The sequence below is a fragment of the Wyeomyia smithii genome, chromosome 3, assembly GCF_029784165.1.
Source record: "Wyeomyia smithii strain HCP4-BCI-WySm-NY-G18 chromosome 3, ASM2978416v1, whole genome shotgun sequence".
NCBI classification, from domain to species: domain Eukaryota; kingdom Metazoa; phylum Arthropoda; class Insecta; order Diptera; family Culicidae; genus Wyeomyia; species Wyeomyia smithii.
This window is the reverse complement of record NC_073696.1, coordinates 247,852,665-247,878,950: the sequence shown is the minus strand read 5'-3', so window position 1 is coordinate 247,878,950 and position 26,286 is coordinate 247,852,665. Positions and strand designations below refer to the sequence as shown.

Here is a 26,286-nt window from a genome sequence, read left to right as displayed (position 1 = left end):
TGGCAAACGTCGAAAATATTAACTTAAGAGATCAAAAAACCACGCATCAAAGTGTTCAGAGTTTCACTTTTCTGATGAATGATAGAAAGCATGATAGTTAATGAGATTTTAAATTTTCAAAACTCACAAGCTTCTTTCAAATCTACTCCTTAGGTGAAGATCATGAATAGTGAAAAATGCTTTATTTGAATGAACATTTGTAGGAAAGTGAAGAGCAGGGCCTGCGGTTGATGTGGGTAGTATGGGTAGTAGACACGGTTATATGAGAAAAAAAGGGATGGTGTTATTTTTCGCTCCCATGCACTTTTCGTGTTCCTTATGGGTCCTACAACAACTATGCAAATTTTCAGATCGATCGGTGGAGCTATATTTTTGCGCCCGATTTTTAAAATTGCTACCCGATTTTATATGGGAAAATCCACTTTTTCCAAATTTATTCTCTAGAAATGTCCGGTTGGCTCCTGAAAATATATCGATACATGGTTTTTGTAGGAAATTTTCCTGGGGAAAACTCTTCCGAAGGCCGTAAGACGCTACGATGCTGCTGGAAAAACTCCATGGTGAGACGTTCGTCAGACATTCAATCAGTTTGGTATGAATAGCTTTTTGTACAAGCATCGTAGCGCCTGACGGTCTTCAGAAGAGTTTTTTCCAGGGAAATTTCTTATAAATATCTTGTATTGATATATTTTTAGGAGCCAACTGGGCATCTCTAGAGAATAAGTTTTGAAAAAGTCGATTTTCCCATATAAAATCGTATGGAAACTTGAAAAATCGGGCGCAAAAATATAGTTCCACCAATCGATCTGAAAAATTACACAGTTGTTGCAGGACCAATGAGGAACACGAAAAGTACATGGGAGCTAACATTTATTTTTCGTCCCACCCTAATGGGTAATAGTACCCACTCGGGTACTTAGCCACACAGAGTTATCAGACAAAACCAAAAAAAAAGTTATGATTTTTATGTTCGAAACTCAAAATTGCCGCGCACATGTGCGAACGACCGCTTTTTAACGGATATCGTTGAGCGAGAGTTTTCGATTCGATTTCGAAAACTTCAAGAGCTACTCTTGTGGATTTTTTCATTGGTCAAAAAAGTGAAACTTTCACTACTGTAAGTGAAGCCTTACCAGAAGTCCGCTAAAGTTTAAATTTTGGATGGAGACTTTTTTCGAGGAGACAAAACTGTTGAGCCTTGAGTTTGCATTAAAAATGCACAAAAATTGTCTATTTTTCATGCGTTTACCTTTACACGCACTAACGAAACAACCAGCAGCATCGATCAAAGTGACCCATGAGTCAACAGAAAAAATTAAACTCGAACTCTAATCATGTTAGCGAAAACAGTGAAACTACTTCATTTAGAAGTAACGAATCAAGGCGAATATTGGGCGCCACCTTGTGGACGCCGGATGCGTCCGTTTCGGCATCTACAATATCTTGGCACTATTGGACAAGAATCAAAGCATCGAAAAAATTTCCCTGTCCACGGCCGATGACCCTGAGCGACATGAATCTTTAAAGGATGCTGAAGAGGGAAACTGAGGGGAAGGTGGCTACATCGCTGCGTGCTGCGTGAAAATAACCTGGCGAACATGGACGGCAACGACTGGCAGGGCACTTCGTATTTTACTTCCTCCACGAAGGAAGTGAGCTCCGATGTGAAGTCCATTTGACACAGCAAGTTCCCCAAGAAGGTGCTGCTGTAGCTGACAATCAGCGAGAAGGGGATGTCCTCTTTCGCTCCGAACTGGCCGTGAACGGGAAAATTTATAGTAAGAAGTGCCAGCCGAAAGTTGCTTCGTTTATCAAGAAATGCCATAAGGGCGAAGAAGCGGTGTAATGGCTGGATCTACTGTTGGCCCACTACTCGAAGCAATCGTTGTTGGAGAGATGGAGCGTCCCCTAGCTGACCCCATTGAGAGTTTCTGGACAAAACTGAAGCGTGAGGTCTACTCCGATAATTTTGATGCGAAATTTGATAAATTAAACGAAGAAAGAACTCAAAAACATTTTTGAACCTTCCCTATTCCTTACTACCCACTGGGGAAAATAGTGTGACGCCGGCCCTGATGAAGAGCCTCAACTCACTATTTCAACACTCTTGGTATTAAATATACCATCAAATGTTCATAAAAATATTTTTTTTCTTGCTAACAGGTTGAAGCAGAATTAAATGAATACATGTACTGTCAAATACTTTTTCATGTCAAAAAATTCTCAAGAAAATTTTTAGTTGAATGATTTTACGCAATGGCATTTTAAACCAATTTCAATAAAACTCTGTTGAAGGCATTACCCAAATTAAATAAAAAATTCCATTCAGTCACCACAACATAGTTATTAAGGCCAAACTAACAGAGTTTTTGGTCATAATAATATTTTTTACCTATCTGCTTTAATTTGATTGTTTTCGCGTTATTCATATCAGTGTATTGACCATCTGATCAGAGCCTGTCTTATTCTGTGTCGTCTTATAAATATATATTATAAATATAAATATGAATTTGCCATATTCAATGCCGTTTAGTTTTTGACTGCTTCATTGGGCTCAAGCAGCTGATAGAAAAAAATCACACATTCCTCGTCACCTTGAGAATTAGCGGATTCTCTGGTGTTATTCAAATCAAATAAACTAGCGACTTTAATCGACTCTGCTGGAGATTGAATATTATGAACAATAGCTTATGACAGATTTTCATAGATCTTAGAATAACTTTAGTAGATGTGTGGTTGTCAGATTACTAATAAAAATTCTTCATAAAAATCGCTTGATAATGTGGCTAGTTTTGAATATTTGTCTGCTTGTCTTTCAATAAATCCAGCTTATATCAGTTTGATTTTTATAATTCAAAACGCATTAGTAAACACATTAAGTTCTCGCTTAGAACTGAATGGTTTATTTGTAATAATAAAACAAACCTTCTTATTTTGTCATAACAATGATGAATAAACATCAAACTAATTTGTTTTCAATTTGTAGAGTGGTTTTAGTAAAGTCTAGTGACAATGTTTTAATAAAAAGCAGAGTATTCTCGACTCTATTGTAGAACTATGAGAATTCTTGGAATAAAATACGTTTTCTGGCGGTCTGCAAAATAGGTCCTCGTGGCGGTGATAACCTCTTCATTCGACTCAAATTTCTGCCAGTCGAGTGACTTTTTCAAGTTTCGAAACAAGAAGAAGTTGCACGAGACCTAATCTGAAGAATACGATGGATGGGCCGCACGATTTGCTGCCCAATTCCACTAATTTGGCCGTGGTGACAACGAAAGTGTGAAGCAGTGCGTTGTCATGGTAAAAAGCATTTTTGACGTGGGACTACGTCTTTCTTCACTGTACTAAGGTACATTCTGGGAAAACTGGATTGAACATGTAACGTTTTTGGTTGGCGGAATGGAAGATTTTAAATGCTAATAGCGCTCGAACAACTGTTTCGAATTCAATAGTTAATATACCGTTGGAAAGCTAAAACTTGTTTATATAACATGATAAATTTAGTTGCCATTTTCTCATTACTCCGTGAAAATTGCGGGAAAGTTTGAAGGTCGGATATCCACATACATTTTTCGTACGATTGGTATATTTCCCCAACGCAGACTTCAAAAACATAGACGAAATGATTTCACGCATTCAGTCATTGGCTAGCTATGCCAGCCAATTGGCTTCGCATTCATCACCCAACGCAAGCGACGAAGAAAGAAAGCAGAGATGCTTCCACGTGATTGGTTCTTCCCCCAATCACCCAAGTTCCCCACACTGAGTGACGCTATAAAAGGACATTCCGTGTTGAGAGAAGATCATTACCTGGTCGACCGTCAAGGCGAACAGTTCGGCTTCCCTTCGATCTGATTTGGACCCCACCAGTGGTAATCTAATTCAGATATCGTTGTTGGAATACAGCCCGAAACTGAACGTGATCGGCACTGGGGACTATTGGAAGTGTGTGTGTGTGTGTGTGTGTGTGTGTGTGTGTGTGAGTAGCGTTTGTGTGTGTGTGTGTGTGTGTGTGTGTGTGTGTGTGTGTGTGTGTGTGTGTGTGTGTGTGTGTGTGTGAGTAGCGTGTGTGTGTGAGTAGCGTGTGTATGTGTGTGTGTGCGTGTGTGTGTGTGTGTGAGAGTGTGTGTGAGAGTGTGTGTGTGAGTAGCGTGTGTGTGTGTGTGTGAGTAGCGTGTGTGTGTGTGTGAGTAGCGTGTGTGTGTGTGTGTGAGTAGCGTGTGTGTGTGTGTGTGTGTGAGTAGCGTGTGTGGTGAGTAGCGCGTGTGTGTGTGTGAGTAGCGTGTGTGTGTGTGTGTGTGTGTGTGTGTGTGTGTGTGAGTAGCGTGTGTGTGTGAGTAGCGTGTGTGTGTGAGTAGCGTGTGTGTGTGTGAGTAGCGTGTGTGTATGTGTGTCCGTGTGCGTGTGTGTGTATGTGTGTGCGTGTGTGTATGTGTGTGTGTATGTTTGTGAGTGTGTGTGCGTGTGTGTATGTGTGTGCGTGTGTATGTGTGCGTGTGTATATGTGCGTGTGTGCGTGTGTGTGTGCGTGTGTGTGTATGGTGTTTGTGTGTGTGTATGGTGTTTGTGTGTGTGTGTTTGTGTTTGTGTAAGTGTGTTTGTGTGTGTGTGTGTGTGTGTACAGCGTGTATGTATGTGTGTATAGCGTGTGTGTGCAAAAATGCATTCATCCGAGGTAAATTTATTTATGACAGAATACTTTTATAGGCAAACAAGTTAATTATTTTTCCTACTAGTTTGTATGCTATGGTTTATGATACCTGTGTTCTCTTTGCTCATTGATTGTTGTGTATGGTATTTGTACGTTTGGTGTGTGTTATATTAGAATTAAATCAGAATTGAATCTTTACACCCACAATTGTCCCACGTCAAGCCTACGTTTGTGCACTCAAGCACATACCCTTTAACTTTTTTCTTCAAATATGGTCGTGTTTTCCTAAATTCGTCGTCGAATCGACCTAGTAACTCGACATAGCCCTGTATTCGTTTTAATTTTTTAGTAGTCGATGTAGATCACAACGTGCGAATCCCAGAAAACGATAGGAATCACTTTTTCTGTCGATGGAACAATTTTAGTGTGCAAAATTGTCTCCAAACATAACAAAAAGTTGAACTATTAATGCTTATTTATTTAGACAGAACTCAGTCAGTAATCAGCAATTTACTACGTTTCTATGCGCAGCGGTTTCACATTTATTGATTTACACGTTAATTTATTGTGACATTTAATGGCGTTCAATTGGATGTTCTCGCGTTATTAAGCCTATTAAAAACAAAGTTGTATCAACTAAACGCAAATCGGTGCTGTATCCGACGAGTGGAATAGTACGCATTAAAAACCGAAACCGACGACGGACCGTTCTTCGTTACGTGCCGCCGCCGCTCGGTTGTTGTGTCACGACGACGCGTCGTCGTCGTTGCTACTAACGACTGTACGCTTCGTTGTCTGCTGCGGTGCGATGATTGATTGACGCTTGTTTTCGTGCGTGCTGCTCACCTTCTTTTCTTCGCCAGAGTAGTGGCTTATGTGACGGATTAGTGGTGGTTTTGCTTGACCACATGACCGCCGGCGGTCACGTACTCTCCTACAAATTACATACATGTATCGTGAACTCACCGTCATCATCTCGAGCTGTGTGAACGTAAGGTTTTATAATACTGATTTCACTTCTGGCATCCGTTACATCAGAGGAGAATTTCAAAAATGCCTTTCGTGAAAATAACGTGCTGAATTGTAGGCTTTAGCCGTTACTATCCTCTGTCACACGTTTCCCAAAATCAGCGAATCTCAGGTCTGTCAGACCAGGGATGACGGAGATGCTGCGAATAAGGTACGTGCGGTTTTAGTCTGTTTTTACCCGACTAGATGATTTCAGTTTTTTTTCTTCTCGTCTGTGAACACGAGACGGATATGCGGTGTAAATCCGCTCAGTATTTTTCTGACAACCTCCGTCGCCGGCCAGTCGGGCGGATTTGAACATCGGCTGCCCGCCAGCTGGTTGATTTTAACCGTGATGCGTGAAATTGCTGCACCACTACCGTCCGCCCGTGCGTCGTCGACGGCACGCGGCGCAGCGGCGTGGTAGCCGCGGGCAATGCACAACTCTTAATTCGCACCCATATAAAACGGATGAAAATAGTCCCTCGGTTACGCACTGATCAGAATCACTACCACTGTTGTCATCACGCGTCTGCCTTTCGGTTCAAGGGCCCATTCATCAATGAAATTATCGGTTTTTATTGCAGGGAAAAAAGTCATTATCTCTCACCAGCAGCGTCTGCCAGTCGAGGCGTTGAATTCTATTTTAGTAATTTGGGATTGCTTTACGACTAACATGATTATCAACTCAATTACCGCGGGCGCGCTGCGAGGCCACCTCAGAACGATAAGTTCTAATCAGAAGCCAATTTGATTTGTGGTTGTTTTAGATTTACTTTATACTTACGGGGAAAATTGTTGCTTATCGAGTTCAAAACGCATTATCATGTCAATGAAATACGAGCAGGTAATCTGGTGCAATTAGTTGAGAATTTATGAAAGTGCGGTCTTATGGTAGAATGTTATGTTCAAACTACTTAAACTAAAATTCAGAATAAGAAAACGACTTGGTAGCCTGTAAGATTTATTAGGGCTTGAGCTGGATTTTTTTTAAATTCCAGATACTATTTAAAGACTGGAATTTTGTTTTCATTGCTTAACTAGCTTTCGTATCACTGAAAACGAAAACGCGCTACGAAGAAAAAGAGAGAGATTTATCCCTCTGCGAAATCTAGCGTTTGCAATAAAAATGTTCTTAATATTTTGTTTTTTACGCTAGAGTGATCAGTCATTGGAGTTTGGCTTCCAGTTGCTTTGATCCGAAAATAATTACTAAAGTTTAAATAATATTTTAGTGTGTATTATTTTTTTTTGCATTAAAGTTATAATTTTCAATATCTTTGAAAAAGTTCGACGTTAACAAGCGTAAAATCATCGCTTTATACAAGCAATGACACCTAAACCACGAAATAGTAGTAAACCAGCTATTCGGTAAAAAATTCTCAATGACCGAGCTTACTTACGAAGAACATATCCAGAAAGAAATTTGTGCCTTTTTAGCTTATTCTTATGCCACAAAGTTATAAGGTTTCCCTAATACCCTTCCCAGATTCGCGTTTTTCCCATCCGTTGAAACCTATTAAAATCGTTGAGCTTCTGTTTTATTATTCCAGAAATTAACCTCTCGTTCTTCTCAATTAAATACCGCATAAATGAAAATATTTTATAACATAATTAGATTGCGCTCGATCTGTTATAATACGAAGCACTCTTCGCATTCCAGTGCACAGCGATAAATTAGTAAGTACAGGGACACTTCGCTCGGTACCGTTGCTTCTTCAGAAATAAATTAATGAAAGAAGTAGAAAAAAGCATGCAAAAATAACGCACACCTCCCCGCGTCAGCTTCCGACACTTAGAGAAAAGAGTGACCCACGCGGGGCGGAGGCCCTAGCAGAGTAGGAATCAGGCAGCATTTTTTAATGTCTTCAGTCGGTCCCGGCAGCAGTGCAGGCAACCGGGCGGCAAACGGTGCAAGTTAATTCGGATTCAGGCAGCCGGAACGAACCTGACCACGGTCCCTGATGGTGCCCCTCCCTGGGCCCGCGTCTCGCTAGGCGCGCAAACCAAACAGGCAAATCATACTTTTTTTATGCAAATCGGGTAAGTTTTCTGCTTCCTTTGTCTGTTGTGTTCCATTTGTTTCAACCAAGAGCGGATTTTCGACCTCGCTTTCATTTAAGACATTATTCCTACTGTACGCTGCTTTCTTCGCGCGTCGTTTCGCAGCCCAGGTTACTTCTTTGCATAATCACACCTCCACCTCCTTCCGCACCCGCTGCTGGACAATAGGTCGCTCCAGGAGGCGATAGCGATTCGGAATCGGTTGGTTGTTTTTATTCTTCAGTGTCCAGCAGGCAGCAAGACACGCTCGAGGGAAATAAGTAATGGGAGCAACTGTGCGTTCCCGCCCACCTTTGGATGAAATATTCGTTGTACTTAATTACGATTAATGAGACATAAGTAGGAACTTCTTCACTTATGGACTTGTTTTATTTCATTTTTTTTTGTTCGTCCGCTTTCGGTTATCTCCACTGGACGCGATACTATACGCGCTTCGTGCCGCAGCGCAGCGAAATTAGTTGTGAAAATTTTGAATAATTTACTGGGAGAAATGTTAGCTGTCACGGTGGGTCGTTCGTGGCGATGAGAAACTATGTGTCATGAATTATTCCCGCTGCCACAGATAGAATGAAATTGTCTGGACGGGTTTTTGGGGCTGGAAGTTATGAATTGCCCAATTATGCTTACGAAAACATGACAAAATAGTGTTAAAACGGAAGATTGTGTGTCTCATTTCCACAAAATAATTGCCAAGAACTTGTCTTGGGTGAGACCTGACGAATCGGGTGGAATTAGTTTTAATTTCAGGTGTTTTATCAATTTCGATCAACTATATTATGTTTTTATTGTAAATAAAAAAAACATCGAGAAGAGAAAAATGAAGTGAAGAATTCTGTTTGGTACTTAGTTGGTGCTTGTTTTTTATTATTTATCATCAACCGTGTTTTGTTTCTGCCAGAATGTCCAAAAATACGCTAGTTGGGTGATTATTTACATATTTTATTCGTTATAAATTCATGAGTTTCACTCTAAACGACGTCCAAAACCTTTTGTATAACTGGATGGTTGCCGTTCTTCCTCAGTTAAATGATTAAATTTTTATTAAAGGCGTAATGATTTGCTGAAAAGACATAAAGTCTGATATGTTGTAATTATTACTTCATTTCTACATTGCACCTGAACAATTCTTTTCTTAAATATTCATAGTCCTTTTTCAAGTATTTTTTTTCTTTGGCATGGTTCCACTAAAATTTAACACCACAAAGCATCGAGCCAGTTGGATATGTTAAAAGCTATTACAGCTATAGCTGTGAGCTTTCATCCTGCCGCATTGTATCTTTTGGTGATGTAATTAAAATGTAATTCTAAAGGCTAAAATAATTTGCTTCGGGCAAGAGGTAAAAATCTTATATCAGATAGATATCGAAAAATACCTTACAACACTAAAATAATGCTAAAACACCGGTGCCGACAGCAGACCTTTAACAGTATGCAAATAATAAAAGTTCATCAGTGCAAACTCGGCAACTTCAAAACAATATTCTGGCGTATAAATAAATAAATAACGTCTATATCTGAGTTAAAAAAGTATTTACAGAAAAGCTATGGCATCTAAAATTAGACAAACAAAAAATTATTGGGACGCTGAGAAATAACAATCAATGTGAAAAATATTAAAAATGCATACGAACAAAAAATTGACTAGTAGGAGAGTGGTGTCCAAGACACGACCGCATGTTTGACGTATAACTACTAAAATTCCATCACTATCAAAAACGATTTAACGAGTGGTAGAAATTATAATAAATACTTGAAATATATGATTTTGGGGCGCTAAAAAGTACCATTGTTGTTCCACAAAAGGGACACCGGCAAGTTTGTTTGATTTATCGTCATTTTGGATTGCCATTGCTCGATGACACTTAATGATTCTAATTCTCTTGTTATTTCAGGTTGTTTCCAGCTACCAAGTACTCCATAACAAATAGAGAGTTCCAGAACCAACATATGGTCAAATTACCAATTAGTGTGCATTACCTAATGTTCCAGGAAAAATTAGCAAGAAAAAAAGAAAATAACATCTCACTAATAAATTTCACGGATTTTAGGGCTCGTCAGACCACTGTAAAAAAATATTTGAAAACGTACAGATTTTTTCGTTTTTTTCGGTATAGACTCTATACTGTACAGTTCACAGATTTGGTCAGAAAAGATTAGACTAAACATTTTAACAGACCCAGTAACGTACAGTGAACGCGATCTCGCAATCTTAAAGTTTCATTGACAAGCGAGCTAGTAGTTCAGAACTAATATTAACAGAGTCAATGTTGTCACAGCTTTCTCAAAGCAATGAACATACGTCAACGTGTTTTTCACAGGTTTACAAAAACAAACAACTATGTTCCAATGGAACAGATTTCGGACCAGTTTTTTGTCGGAAATAATACAAATGAACAAAATTTTAAAAACTTCCAGTACAGATTCAAGTGTGGCCACACTGCGTCAGAACCATTTGAGGAATCAGGACTTTCTGCTGGTGCCTTGAAGTAACCAGTTTCAATTCTTTTGCTATCATTGTCTTTGTCTAATAAGTTTCAGGTTATATCAAAAGGTTGTGAATGAAAAGGAAGTAAATCAAAACCTTTTATTTATTTTTTAATATTTTTCATGTGACGTTACGCAACGTTATACCCTCCTCCCCCCTACGTCACAAATCGTCACGATTTTCTTTCCCCCTCTCTCCCCTATATGAGTGACGTACTTCATGGATGTCGCCTTATACGTTTATTATGCATCAACTTCTTCAATTTTATAATTCTGGGGCGTTAAAAAGTGCCATTGGTGTTTTTTCCGAACAGAATTGCTAACATATCCGGACCTGTTCAGTAGTGCTACAGACAGAAGGGCTACAGCCTCTATGATGATGATTCTTACAAGCTGCAATCGTATGTGCAGGTGTTGCAGCAAAAACCATACAAAATGTATTTGAAACCATCGCCTACTGCTCTGCTTGCTGTTGGTCGATTTAGATTTAACCTCTTGCTACAGTGATCGAAAAGACATTGAAGATTAAATTTTTGTATGCTTGCTTTTATACGTGACTACTGAGAGTTATATTGGAGAGTGTGTCGTGCGTGGTGCACTCGAGCGAGCGAAGTCAACAACAACAACAAATCGTTTACAAATTCAAATCGTTTGTATACTTTACTGTCGACTGTGCTGGGGGAGAAGGCTAGTGATTGGTTGCTCAGTTTGATTTAAACAATCCGTGAATTATTTTTATGTTAACGACTGGTAATGGTTATGCAAAGGTTGGTCTGTTTTTTTGCTTTCTCAGTCTTTATGTGTATTTTCTTCATAAAGACTGAGAAAGCCAAAAAACAGACCAACCTTTGCAATCCGTGATATCTACCATTTTTTCAGTAGTGTATCTCAATCAATCGATTGTTTTTGTTACATCAACTCAACCGTGAAACAATTTCTGTTCGATAAAGCCTGAGTTTGACGACCGCACATTTCATAGTTACTCCTCCGCGATCGATTGTAGCTCATGAAGTTGGGATTAGTTTACCTTCTTCAGTGTACAACAATATAGTAGCTAGCGCTTTGTATGGATCGATAATGGCGCTGGCTACGTCCTTACGGTCGAAAAGGTAAAAAAGTAGGTTGTTAGGAACGAAGTAAAATAGTCGTTGATGCCGGAGACCGAGTTTACCTTTGCATCTCTACGACTGTCATGGAAAGCAAGGGTTGTATCACCGTTGTAAGCGACTGAATCGAACAGTATTGCGCGCGGAGATAACTTATTACGACAACGAACGATGAGTATTTTTTATCGCGCGGGTCTATGCTAGCGACACATCATTTCATATTTTCCTATCACATACCAATTGCAAATATAGCATAATACTACAAGGTATACAGCCCTAGGGGTTGTATGAAATGGTGACGTAGGACCAAATGTATATATTATATGCTGCGCTAAACTGTTCAAAGGCAACACTGCCGTTTATTTTTGATGGTCGTTATTGTAAAACTAACGATGCATGAATACATGAAAGTTTTACACTAGTATTAGTTGCGAAAATTCTCATAATTCTTATCTTCAAGCATCTATAGTTCTGAAAAGAACCGATTCCATAATCTTCAGTTAGAAATTCGTGAACGCTGATAATCGCACCATCGCACAGTGGTCTAAACTCGAAAAATCGTGATCGTCTTAGATTTGACTGTGAAATATTGATTTTATGTACCTAGTGTCTTCAGCAAGTTTATTCCATATAACAAGGCCTTTCTTTTCGCGTTTCGGTTTTATGATCAATTCTCCTGGTAGTTAGATATAAAAACTATTTTTTCTAATTTTCAAAGTAGCAGATTGCTTTCTTCAGCAAAGTTGTAGGAAAATCTATAAGAAAAAGAATTGCTGGAAACTGTAATCTTCTATCTGCACGTCTGATATGATGAAATAGAGTTTTACGAGGAACACTCCTCAAAATTAGTTATTCGTCCATAACTTTTTCTGTAATCGATGAAACAGTTCAAGATGTTCCAAGATTCTGTTCATTCTGCTATTTTTAGCAAAAAAGCGGACACGTCCACCCATTACTTACTCCGACTTTAAGGTCTTCATTGAAAACCTGACTTGGCTATACCTGACCGCGCATAATAAAGTTTGCTCTCCGCTGTGCCCTCCAGTAGCTGTGCCAGCTCAATATTCTGCAGCGTACGATGGTCACTGTTGCTGCCGTATGCAAAATAAAGGTAACATGCTCCGCAGTGCCTGGAAGTTGACTCGTATGCAGCTCTCGTTTCTCAATGTCGCGTGCCTTTAACAGCTGTACTGCACTCGCTATTGTGTAACAAACTAAACTGAAGCTGAATTTTCTACACGCAGTCTTTTGTATCGAGTTCAGAGTAGATTTTTGCCATTATGGCGTGACCACTCAGCATGGAGAAAGACAAAAAAACCAAAACACTTCGTTGAGTCAAAATATGTAGGCAGTGGAATTTATTTCGTCCAAGTCGTTCGCTTGCTATAATCGTTTGAAATCTGGCGCAACATTTGCCAGTTTCATTTTTAATTTCACAAAGTGTAATCTAGTATAGAAAACAAAGACGTAGTCCTACGTCAAAAAATATTGTACTCAGTATTTATTTATCTCGGAAAAGTTACGAATTTACAGGTAATAGGTTTCACGTGTAAGCTTGTTTACGAATACTTTTGGAATGGAATCCAAAGGTCCCAAAACAAGTGCCGATTGAAGCTTAACGGGAATATTAGGCCACCAAAATATATTGATACCTTTCCTACATGCATCTCATTTGTGAGTATTTCAAGCGTTGCAGTCTCACTGGACCTAACTAGATGAGCTATAAGTCAGAGGAAGTGATGAAAATTTATTTGGAAGCCCGGAAGACAAGATCACGTTATATATTCCGAATTAATGAAAAGACGATGCCGAGAGTCGAGCCTCCGAATAATCGAATCTGACAGGTTTTTCGTTAAGTCTATTGAATCTTGATTTTATTATTGGCTGCGCAACTAAGTTTCCCCTTCTTTTTTTATAAATCATTCAAAGTATTGTCAAAATTTGTTTCATTTTTCCTGGCAGAGCTCGAATACCGTTAGGATGAAAGTGTTCGTCTTTTGAGCTTATCCACAAATCAAGCCGTTTTTCGATGTCTTCACATGAGCTGAACTGCCGATCAGTTGGACCATGCACCATCGAACGGAACAAATAATAATTGGTATTGAAGGTAGTACTTTATATTTGAGCGTTTCTATGTAAATTTTAACGATTTTCGCAATATGAGCACGAGCGTTGTCATGCAGTAGAAGCACTTTTTCATACCTCTGCTCTTATTGTAACCGTTTTTTCGCGCAGTGCTCGGCTTGATCGCATAAACTAAAGTCGAAGGCATTTCCTAGTAATGGTTTCGTTCGGTTTCACCAGTTCATAATAAAAAACACCGACCTGGTCCCAAAAAATACACAGTATAACCTTCGGAAGCAGATTTTTCGATAAACACCGTAATAGCGGAGCAACGGATAGAGGTGGAAGGATATTAAACCGGAAATCGGGTCACTAAAGAACAACCGAGCCGCAGGTAAGGACAGACTACCAGATCAGAGCTCCATAAACACGGCGAAGAGGCACTCCACTGTGTAATTTCAAGGATTTGGGAGGAAGAGAGACTACCGGAGGAATTGATGGAAGAAGTTGTATGCCCCATCTATAAAAAGAGCAGTCGGCTACAATGCAGTAACTACCGTGACCGCTCAACGCCGCCTACAAAGTTCTTTTCCAAATTCTGCTCCGTTATGTTTCTTCTCTAGCAAAAGGATTCGTAACCCATTACCAATCGGACTTCACCCAAGCACGTGCTATTCCGTAGTAAATCAAATCTTCACTTTCTGGTAGATGCTTCAGAAATGCCCACACATCACGTCTTTGTCGACTTCAAGGCAGCGTATGATAGAGTTGAGACTAGCTATGACAAATAATGTACGATTACGGTTTTTCAGATAAACTGACACGACATTTCAAAGCTTCCTTGGATCAAGTGATGTGTAACGTATGCGTATCGGGGACACTCTCGAATCCCTTTGAAGCGTGACGAGGAACTTTGTGACGGCAGAGGCAATCTACGCCACACTAAATTTGAAGGTTAGGAGAGTTGAACTAGAAATTAATGCGTCGAAAACCAAGTATGTGAAAGCGAGAGGCTCGAGAAAAACTAACAACACTCGCCTCCCACGGACGGTGGTCATGGACGGCGATGAACTCGAAGTGCTAGATGAGTTCGTAAGGAGTTCCAATACAAGTAGGTGACACAAGCAAAGAGTTCCAATGACGTATTCAAGCTGGAAATCGGGTCTACTATGGTTTTCGCAGAACGCTTCGATCAAGGAGGATACGGCGTGGCACAAAACTGCCGAAGTACATAACCCGAATTAGACCAGTAGTTCTCTACGGACTTGAAACCGTAGTGTTATGATATACGCGCACTGGTCGTATTTGAACGGAAAGTGTTGTGTACAATATTTGGTGGAGTACAAACCGAAAGCGGAGAATGGTGCATTCGTATGAATCACGAGCAGCAGGCACTACTTGGAGAGATTTCAATTGTACACCTAACGAAGGTTGAAAGGCTGCGATGGGCCGGCCATGGGCCGGCCTGCGAATGTCGAGACGTATAGTAAATTGGCGACGAGTAGCTCAGGACCGAGGAAAGTGGAAGAAAATTCTTGATACGGCAGCCACCACTGCTCTAGGCTGCTGAAGTAACTAAATAACCTTCGTTTATTTTCGGCCAAGCCTGCGACGTAGAAGCGTTCGTAGTCTCCATTAGAAACCAAGTAGTCCACACTACTTTCTTTTCTTTGGGTTGCTGTAATGAATCCATTTTCCATCACCCGTCACGATGCGATGGAGAAATTCCTTCTTTTTTTGTCCCTGTAGTAGTTGTTGACGGCCAAAGAAAAACACACTCAACGCCTCTTAGCTTCAAATCATAAGGAACCCAAATTCCTTGTTTTTTGAATCATTCCCAAAGCATGTAATTGCTTGGATATGGTTTTGCTTCTAATACCGAAGCAAGCTATTGCTGCATTTTCAATGGATCCTCATCGAGCGGCTCCTCCAATTCAATGTTTTCGAAGGTTTTTGGCTTTCCTTCACTTCGAGCAGCATTTCCGTTTTTTTAACTCTCGATGCGCTTCAAAAATTACGGTTTCATTGAATGAAATGAGAAATTATGCATTTACGCAGGGTTTTCTCGAGTTGGTGGTGTTTATACGGGTTGTTATCCATGATTTTTCTTTTTCAAGTCGTTTATTTGAAGTGGCGGTTGAACTTTCAGAATCAAATTCTCTGAAATTCACTGTTTTTATGAGATCTTTTCCTCAATTTTCATTTGATTCGAATGAGGAATAAACTCTGCTTTTTAGACTTTTTCGAAAGTGTCTGATAGATACTGATAATTGAAAACAAGTATGATTTTCTCACACAAATTTAATTTATTACTTTTTTACGCGTATTTAAGAATTGTAAACCTAGATTTTGATCTTGCGCGGATTTTGGAATTTACTAGTTTTTTTACACGTCTGTAATTTTTAATTTTGCTATTTTTCTAATTTTGCTGTCGCGGTTTCCTCACGCGGTTTTCCAAATTAATGCGTTTCTTGTGAGGATTTCTTAAAAGGTCGATTTTTTGGTAATTTTCCCTTTTTAAATTGTTTATTCAGAGTATCGTTTTAGGATATTCTTGATATTTTTGATATCCTCGAATATTCGCTGATATAACCTGACTTTTTTATTTTTCTAGTTTTTTACTTAAACCGCTCTTCTCTTAGTTTAAGGCGGCATCTATAAATTACGTAACACAAAAAATCAAATTTTTGGGGGTCCAAACCCTCCATTAGTAACGAAACATAACGCCAACATCCACCCCCCATGAAAATGACGTATGGCTGTAGAAGAATTTTGCTTAATAAAAATACTAGTTTTTGGAGAGTCTCTCCAGTGATTTTTTGTTACGTAACGTTGACTTGACCTTCCCCCTTCACTTATGTAACAAATCGTAACGCTACCCTTCTCCTTTTTGAGCGTCACTTAATCTATGGATGCCACCTAAGTAATGCTTTTTCTGCGCGGGTTTTGGAACTAACGAGTTTGCTTAAAGATGTTCTTCGGAGTTTTTGTCTTATGATTAGTTATAAGAAAAAACTGGTAACTTTTGTTTTTAGACTTCAAATTGAACTGATAAGCGGAGTTAGATCGGACTCGGTTTTCAATATTTTAAGGGGACAGAGCTAAGCCTCGTTTTAACGAAAACAAAAATAGTGCAGTACAACAGCAACCAGCAAACCAGGTTAAAGTTTTATCGCTAGCCACTTAAACGCAGCTAATTCATCAGCTCCGCATTACGTAATCTTCCCAGAAAAAAAAAACATTCGACTACTAATCTGTCAGAGAACCGTCTATCCGTTCCGCTTTTCATCCGCAACCAATCGATATCCCTAGTTTATCGAATGTATGCGCACTAACTATACTGCTGATTCACGGAACGAATGCTCTCCCGATATCGTCACCCTTGCGGGGGGTTGGGTGGGTTACGTTACAACGATCTGGGAAGCGGTGCCAATGTAAAAACGGTAAGCACAAAAAACACACACTTCTTCCTTCCACGTTTGCGTCATCATCCACTAGTGCTCCATCATTTCACTGTGCGAAAAGACTCAGCACGCTGGAAAGCAGAAATTGAAGGCATAAAGGAGCAACAAACAAGAGCGAACAAGCAAACTTCTTAATCAAGAGGGATCCTGTCTGCCTTGCGGAAAACTTGTCATGTGTGCTCTAGCATCGGCCTGGAAAATGGCACATGATGGCAAACAAATTTTAATGAATTTTTGGCTCCGAAATCGACGAAATCCTTTTATTAACTATTTCCAGCGGAGTGGAATCTGGGTCGTTGCATCCTGTCACATTTCCAGAGCGGTGCATGCGCCACTGATAGAGAAAAGAAACCACGAAAGCAACCTCGAGTTCTCGAGACGCAGTTTGTCTCTGTGCCCCGTCTGTGCAAGATTGGCCAAACTATTTCCGAACCTCATTCCAGGCTGTAGCGAAATTGTTGAACGGTTTTTCCTCCCACCCAGTCTCAAGATTGGCTTTCTGCTGGTGTTCACTCTGTGGCAGGCAATTTTCTTACTACATATAGGCTTGTGTTGGTATCTTGGCTTGAACTGTGACATTCAGGCGGAATGGCTGCCTTGCTCCGACAGCGAACGGAAAAGGTTACCTTGAGCTCGTTTTTGTACCGCCTCACCACAAATTGAGTATGTCCTTTTTTCCTGCAGGATAAGACGACGACGCCGACGGCCGGTAATGCGAGAGTCTATGTTTAACTAAACTTACCGACGGGCGATAAAGTTTAATGTCATTTCACAACCTTTGTGAAGTTTGCGGCAGCCCACCACGGTACGTGGGCTAATTTCGAATATAAACGGGGCGGCATAGCGCGAAGTCCCGACAGGACGAGCCCCAAAGACAGATACAACCTGTGGGTCGGCACTACCTCCCCCGAGTGATACCGGGGACGGGGGAGAAGGGTCGAGTTTTATGGGCCCAATTTGCGATTGCTAATATTACGAGAGGGCTTTCGTGCGCACGAATTGAAATAAATTAACAGCACCCACGGGGGAGGGATATTAAATTTTATTCACGGTTGCGCGCCCCGGTTGGTGTTTGCTGAAGTAGGTGTTTGATGATATCCCATTAGTGCGGTTGAGCGGAATCCGGACTGGGAATGGAAGTGTGACAGTTGCCGTTTTTGTTTTCGTTGTTGTTGTTGATGATGTTATTGTTTGTAGCTCAATTTAATCTGGGTAATACGTGAACTGAATCGGACAAGAACTGCTACAAGGCGGATGTAATGAACCAAATTTTTACTGGTCAGTTTGAAGTTTAATTGGCCTGATGAGTGAGATGATTAAAATTTTGACTTATTTTGCAATGGGAAACCCGAAACAATGTTCAATTCTAAGAGATGGCGCTGCAGTGCATAATAATAAAACGAGGTAACTAATAGCAGTTTTTCCGGTCAATAAGCAAAATGCTCGTAAAAATTTCGATTTTACTACCACTACCAAGCATGGGAAAGTTCACTCACTAGCAATATTTCATGCAAATATCTTCTTTGATTTATCCAGTGTTACTGATTATCACTTCATTACATTCAAATACGTTGTCTGCAACCAGAAGTACTCAGTTAAGTGGCAACAAAGCATGCACTCATAAAACAAACGAACGCGTTGATTGTCCCGTGCCACGGTGAGTGACTCACGTATGAGAAGTTTTTTTTTCTCTTCGCACCATCTTCGCTTCGAACCCGATCAGATCAATAGGGAAGAACAAAGATGAAGGATGTTGTGGAGGAAAAGTCTGCTGGCACAGGGGCAATAAAATATAGGTGCTTTATCGATGCTTTCAGTTTCGTTAAATTCATTTTAAATTTCAGAAACCTATAATCAGTTGACTTCAAGAAACATAAAAATAAAAACATACATTTAAAGAATGTCCTTTTTTCCTTATCAATTCCTTAAAATATAGTTTCATTCCTTAAACTATATTCCATAATATTTATTCTGTCAAGAATACATCCCTTCTCAGATGTATCAAACACCCTATTCGATAAACAGAGAATTCGCTTGCCCACCCTCGGCGGCGACGCTTGTTTGGGTCTTGTACGAATCTATTCTTACCAAAACCAACGGTCATTCTGTGCCGAACACGCATCAGTATCGGATGTGTTTGGTGATCGCTCCGATAGAATATAAAACAAAAGACGCGCGAGCAAGTGTTGGCATTGTTTGCCTGGTCGAGTGAAGGTTCAAGGTCGCCCGCCTTTGTGCAACTGTTTCGTATCGTGGCTGTTTGCTGGTGCGTAAGCCGATTTGGCTGCTAAGTGATTTGTGCTACAGCAGTGGACGAGAATCTCAACACAAAGGAGGAAAAAGAAGAAGCCAACAGTTGACAGCGAGTTGTGTCGCTGTGCTGAGTGATCACACACCCGGCTCGCTGCTGGTGGCTGTTTGGAGCTGTTGTATTGGTGCTGCTGGCTGTAACGGCTGCAGCTTCGACCGTTCGGACAACCAACCCTGCTGAAAGGAGAAGTAAAGAGGTACGTGTTCTGTCGGCGCTAGTGCGCTAGATTTAGCGCGATGGATGTAGATCCCTCGCCTCCTGTGCCACCATCCCCGAACCCCTCCGACCCTGTCCCTCCTGCCAACCCTTCCTCTGTTAATTCTCCAGTCCCCCCTCGCCCCAGGCTTTACCCGGACGGATCTCAGGGCAGCTTTACTGTTTTCTTTCGGCCAAAAGCAGGACCGAAATCGAAACCGTTATACATCCTGCAGATTTCGAAAGACCTGACGGAGGGGTACAAGGCCGTGACCGAAATCTCTAAGGTCAGACCCAACAAGCTCCGTGTCGTGGTCAGCGACCTGGAACAGGCCAACGCTATTGCTCGCTCCGAGCTTTTCACACGCGAGTATCGCGTTTATATACCCGCACGAGACGTGGAGATCGACGGTGTCATAACCGATTCGAGTCTGTCGGTCGAGTGTATCTTGGCAAGCGGTTTTGGCTGCTTCAAAAATGCTTTGTGTCACGACGTAAAAGTAAAGATCATAGATTGCAAGCAATTGCGGTCTGTGTCTCTTGTCAACGGCACAAAAGTGTACACTCCGTCAGACTCGTTTCGTGTTACGTTTGCCGGATCTGCTCTCCCTAGCCACGTCTCGATCGATCGGGTTCGTCTGCCTGTGCGATTGTATGTACCCCGTGTTGTGAATTGCACCAATTGCAAGCAGTTAGGCCACACAGCCGCCTACTGCTGCAATAAGGCACGATGTAGCAAGTGCGGAGAAACTCATGCGGACGATTCTTGCAGTGTAAATGCTGAAAAATGTATTCACTGCGGGGAAAATCAGCATAAGCACTCCACACGCTCCCGGTGTACATGCAACGCAAAGATAAAATCAAGCGGTCACTTAAGGAGCGTTCAAAGCGATCTTACGCTGAGATGCTGAAGAAGACCGTGACCACTTCTACCATAACATCGAACCCCTTTGATCTGTTGTCCTCGGATGAGACCGATTCTGACGATTCACCAGCGGGAACAACTTATACCAATCCTGGGGCGTCTAGAAAGAGGAAAAATATTTCCTCTCCTAAACTTCCCCGAAAAGGTCCTAAGATTTCTCAAAGTGAAATGAAAGTTACAAACAAACCAAACAGTGCTGCGGAAAAACCGAAGCAAACTCCTCCTGGGCTTGCAAATTTAAAGTCCCAGAAGGAGTTCTCAGCACTGCCAGGAACATCTAAAACCCCGGTTGTTCCTTTTGCACTCCCAGTTGATGAAACAAACTCTGGATTAGTGAAATTTTCTTACATTGTGGACTGGATTTTTGAAAATTTCAATGTACCCGATCCAATTAAAATTTTTCTTACAGCATTCCTCCCAACAGTTAGATCATTTTTGAAGCAGTTGACTGCCCAATGGCCCCTCCTTGCAGCGATTGTATCCTTCGATGCCTAATTCATCTGCGTATACGAAGGATTCTATCTCTGTCTTACAGTGGAATTGTAGAAGTATTTTACCAAAAATGGATTTATTTAAAATTTTAATAAATAGAAACAAATGCGATGCATTTTCCCTTTGTGAAACTTGGCTTACTTCAAATATTGATCTCAACTTCCATGATTTTAATATTATTCGCCTTGATCGAGACACCCCATATGGAGGAGTACTTCTAGGGATTAAAAAGTGCTATTCTTTCTATCGTTTTAACCTCCCCTCGATTCCAGGCATCGAAGTTGTCGCATGTCAAATGACAGTACAAGGTAAAGAGCTTTGTATTGCCTCAATATATATTCCTCCCAGAGCACAGGTTGTTCAACGGTTGCTCTTTGATTTAATAGAACTTCTTCCCTCGCCACGTTTGATTTTGGGAGACTTCAACTCTCATGGTGTGACTTGGGGTTTCCCCTACAATGATAACCGCTCCTCTTTAATCTATAACCTTTGCGATGACTTCGACATGACTATTTTGAACAACGGTGAAATGACACGTATCCCGAAACCTCCAGCGCGCCCAAGCGCTTTGGATCTATCCTTATGTTCGACGTCGCTACGGTTGGATTGCAAATGGAAGGTAATCTTCGATCCTCACGGTAGCGACCATTTGCCTATTCTTATATCAATTACTAACGGGACAACTCGCATGCGACCAATTGACATTCCGTATGGCCTCACACGGAATGTCGATTGGAAGTTATACGAGGAAATGATTTCAAAAGCGGTCGAGTCGATTCAACATCACCCACCACTTGAAGAATACGGTTCGTAAACGAGACGTCGAGGGAGACATCGATGAGCACTCTTTGGAACACAGCCCGTAGAATGCGGAATCGCGTAACGGTCAACGAAAGCGAGGAGTCTTCAAGTCGGTGGATATTTGATTTTGCCAGGAAAGTATGTCCGGACTCTGTTCCTGCGCAAAACTTTGTTCGCGATACGTCTCCGGGTCACGACGCGATAGAATCACCTTTTACGATGGCAGAATTTTCAGTTGCCCTCCTGTCCTGTAACAATAACGCACCTGGGTTAGAATCAAATTCAACTTGTTGAAGAATCTACCCGGCAATGCCAAGAGGCGCTTGTTGAACTTGTTCAATAAGTTCCTGGAGCAAAACATTGTACCGCAGGATTGGAGGCAAGTGAAGGTGATCGCCATCCAAAAACCAGGGAAACCAGATTCTGATCACAACTCTTATAGGCCGACTGCAATGCTATTCTGTATCCGGAAATTGATGGAAAAAATGATACTCCGTCGTTTAGACCACAGGGTCGAATCAAATGGTTTACTATCAGATACTCAATTTGGCTTCCGCCGTGCCAAAGGGACGAACGATTGTCTTGCGTTGCTTTCAACAGATATTTAGCTGGCGTATGCTCGCAAAGAACAAATGGCGTCTGCGTTCTTGCACATTAAGGAGGCTTTTGATTCCGTTTCTATTGACATTCTTTCGGGTAAACTTCACCGACAAGGATTTTCTCCAATTTTGAACAATTTTTTGCACAATTTGCTGTCCGAAAAGCACATGCATTTTACGCACGGCGATTTGGCAACTTTTCGCATTAGCTACATGGGTCTTCCCCAGGGCTCATGTTTAAGCCCCCTTCTTTACAACTTTTACGTAAATGACATCGACGAATGTCTGGCAAATTCATGCACGATAAGACAACTTGCCGACGACAGCGTGGTCTCTGTTACAGGAGCCAAAGCTGCCGATTTGCAAGGGCCATTGCAAGATACCTTGGACAATTTGTCTGCTTGGGCTTTACAGCTAGGTATCGAATTCTCTCCGGAGAAGACTGAGATAGTAGCTTTTTCTAGGAAGCATGAACCTGCTCAGCTTCAAACACAATTAATGGGTAAAACGATTTCTCAGGTTTTAGTACACAAATATCTTGGTGTCTGGTTCGACTCTAAAGGCACCTGGGGTTGTCACGTGAGGTATCTGATGAAAAAATGTCAACAAAGAGTGAATTTTCTTCGTACAATAACCGGACAATGGTGGGGAGCCCACCCAGGAGACCTTATAAGGCTTTACCAAACAACGATATTGTCTGTAATTGGGTACGGGTGTTTTTTGCTTCCGCTCCGCAGCAAACACACATTTGATCAAACTGGAGCGAATACAATATCGTTGTTTGCGTATCGCCTTGGGTTGCATGCAATCGACCCATACGATGAGTTTGGAGATCTTAGCTGGAGTACTACCATTGAAAAACCGCTTCTGGAGTCTGTCTTCTCGCATTCTTATCAAATGTGAGGTCTTGAACCGTCCTGTGATTGAAAATTTTGAAAGGTTAATCGAACTTAATTCTCAAACCCGTTTTATGACATTGTATTTCAATCACATGTCCCAAAATATTAACCCTTCTTCGAATATTCCAAATCGTGTCAACTTATCAAATACTTCGGATTCTACTGTGTTTTTCGATACATCCATGATAGAAGAAACTCGTGGAATCCCGGATCATTTACGCGTGCAGCAGATCCCTAAAATTTTTTCCAATAAATATCGAAACATCAACTGCGACAATATGTTCTACACTGACGGATCACTTCTCGATGGGTCCACTGGCTTCGCTATCTTCAATAACAATTTAACCGTCTCCCATAAACTCGATAATCCTGCTTCTGTTTACGTCGCAGAATTAGCTGCAATTCAGTACACCCTAGGGATTATCGAAAAAATGCCCACGGACCATTATTTCATCTTTACGGACAGTCTCAGCTCCATTGAGGCTCTCCGATCGATAAAAGATGTTAAGCACTCTCCGTATTTCCTGGGGAAAATACGGGAACATCTGAGTGCTTTATCCGAAAAATCTACTCAGATTACCTTAGCGTGGGTCCCTTCTCACTGCTCGATACCGGGTAATGAGAAAGCGGACTCTTTGGCTAAGGTGGGCGCAACAAACGGTGGAATTTATGAGAGACCAATTGCTTTTAATGAATTTTTCTCATTTGTACGTCAGAATACGATCATCAGTTGGCAAAATGCTTGGACCAGAGGGGAACTGGGAAGGTGGTTACATTCCATAATCCCCAAAGTATCGACGAACCCGTGGTTCAAGGGGTTGGATGTAGGTCGGGATTTCATTTGCGTGATGTACCGGCTTATGTCCAATCACTATAGATTTGACGTGCATCTCCGTCGTGTTGGGCTCGGGGAAAGTGGTATCGTGCCTGTGGTGAGGGTTATCACGACATAGAGCATGTGGTTTGGTCATGCCCTGTACACCGTGACGCCAGGTCTAGATTAATAGCTTCCCTGCAGGCCGAAGGTAGGCAGCCGGCTGTTCCTGTTCGTGATGTCTTGGCGAGCCGTGACCTATCCTACATGTCCCTTATATACGTTTTCCTGAAATCCATCCACGCCCCAGTTTAATCCTATTCCCTTCCGCCTACATCCAACCAAACGACAAGAACACGTTAAGACCCCGGATCCGGAAACAGCAACTAGACCCGCACGATACTCTCAGGCCCCGAGGGAGACAACCCAATATGCCAGTCCGTAATATCTTGGCCCAGCAGCGGAACATATTCAATATGCTGCTTACCTATGGCGATGGAAAACCATCAAACAACAAATCAGTGCTTTTAATGCAAAACATTCTAGCTTTAAGTTAGATTTAGTTTCAGCTCGTAGTCGGCAGCGAGAATAAAAAATTTGCTTTTAGTTATTAAGATACTTTAGAAAGTAAGCTACCAGATATAATTGGCGCCGTTAAACATTAAATTGTATTTGTGCCGTGTCAAAGATAGAACATAAAAATGAGATGAACAAAAAAAAAAAAAACCAACGGTGTTTTTTTTTTCCTTTGTAAACGTCATTCATTGGTCTTTCCCGACGCTTCGTTCGCTTCGTTAGATTCGTTCGCTTCAGCTGTAAGTCGAATTGATGGTGAGTAACTTTTTTTCGGGTGGCCGAGTGTGGTAACTCAGTGAGATACAATAGCAGGAGAAGAAGTAAAGGATAGAATACACCCAAACAGTTTTTTTTTCTTCACAAATCATTTATTTGACACGGCACAAATACAATACAATGTTTAACGGCGCCAATTATATCGGATGACTTAAAATCTATAAGCAAATTTTTTATCCTCGCTGCCGACTACGAGCTGAAATTTAGTCTATCTTAAAACTAGCATGTATTATTCAATCAGTGTTTTGTAGTTGAATGGTCGTCTGATGATCATCGAATGAATATGCAGCATGTATGGATTTGTTCTGCTAAGCCACGATGTCATGAGCTGGGACAGGGGCTTGTAATCCTCGGGTTCTGAGGGTATTGTGCGGGGTCTAGTTGCTGGTTTTGGTTCGTTGTTGTTGTTCGCTGGTGTTCAAGTTGCCATATGGTGTGTGCCGCTGAGCCAAGATATAAAGAAAGGCCTCGGGTTTTTCTGGCGAGTTCGTGTGGGGTTCAATTGCTGGTTCCAAAATCGAGGTCTACGACGTGTTCTTGCCGTTTTGTTGAATGTGGGTGGAAAGGAATGGGACTAGACTTGGGCATGGATGGATTTCAGGAAAATGTATATAAGGGACATGTAGGGTAGGTCGCGACTCGCCAAGACATCACGAACAGGAACAGCTGGTTCTCTACCCTCGGCCCGGAGGGAAGTTATTAATTAAGACCTGGCGTCACGGTGTACAGGGCATGACCAAACAACGTGCTCTATGTCGTGATAACCCTCACCACAGGCACAGATACCACTTTCCCCGAGCCCAATACGACGGAGATGCACATCAAATCTATAGTGATTGGACATAAGCCGAGACATCACGCAAATGAAATCTCGACCTACATCCAACCCCTTGAACCACGGATTCGTCGATACCTTGGGTATAATGGAATGTAACCACCTTCCCAGTTCCCCTCTCGTCCAAGAATTTTGCCAACTGATGATCGTATTCTGACGTACAAATGCGTACAAATTCATTAAAAGCAATTGGTCTTTCATAAATTTCACCGTTTGTTGCGCCCACCTTAGCCAAAGAGTCCGCTTTCTCATTACCCGGTATCGAGCAGTGAGAAGGGACCCACGCTAAGGTAATCTGAGTAGATTTTTCGGATAAAGCACTCAGATGTTCTCGTATTTTCCCCAGGAAATACGGAGAGTGCTTAACATCTTTCATCGATCGGAGAGCCTCAATGGAACTGAGACTGTCCGTAAATATGAAATAATGGTCCGTGGGCATTTTTTCGATAATCCCTAGGGTGTACTGAATTGCAGCTAATTCTGCGACGTAAACAGAAGCAGGATTATCGAGCTTATGGGAGACGGTTAAATTGTTATTGAAGATACCGAAGCCAGTGGACCCATCAAGAAGTGATCCGTCAGTGTAGTACATATTGTCGCAGTTGATGTTTCGATATTTATTGGAAAAAATTTTGGGGATCTGCTGCACGCGTAAATGATCCGGGATTCCACAAGTTTCTTCTATCATGGATGTATCGAAAAACACAGTAGAATCAGAAGTA

General features: G+C 41.3%; 1 protein-coding gene across 1 annotated transcript in view; it reads right to left on the bottom strand.

Annotated features, from left to right (window-relative positions):
* Window positions 1-26,286, bottom strand: part of LOC129732755 (platelet binding protein GspB-like) — a 430,282-nt gene that overhangs the window by 303,489 nt on the left and 100,507 nt on the right. The window lies entirely within an intron of this gene.